Source organism: Myotis davidii, unplaced genomic scaffold, assembly GCF_000327345.1.
Source record: "Myotis davidii unplaced genomic scaffold, ASM32734v1 scaffold766, whole genome shotgun sequence".
In the NCBI taxonomy this organism is placed as follows: Eukaryota; Metazoa; Chordata; class Mammalia; order Chiroptera; family Vespertilionidae; genus Myotis; species Myotis davidii.
In genome coordinates this window covers 541,414-541,691 of record NW_006296846.1, presented here as the reverse complement: position 1 = coordinate 541,691, position 278 = coordinate 541,414, and positions in this window count along the sequence as shown.

Sequence of the window (278 nt, the reverse complement as noted above, 5' to 3'; positions counted from 1 at the left end):
ACTAACAAAAGGGGAATAAATTTTTGTTTTTCTCTCTGCAGCAAAAGTCCCACTGATAATATCAAACGGAATCATAAAGTTTTCTGTCGGACTATCAGTGTATATGTATACATTAAAAATAAATGTATTTTTCATCATTATATACTGTGTTTTTGTCGCTCAAATGAATTTTATTATTTTTTCAAGGTTCTTCACATACATACACCTTAAGAGATATCAAGTAGGCGTAACATGTTCTCAAAAAATTAGGGTTGGCACACAGAAGAATTTTGAGTGAG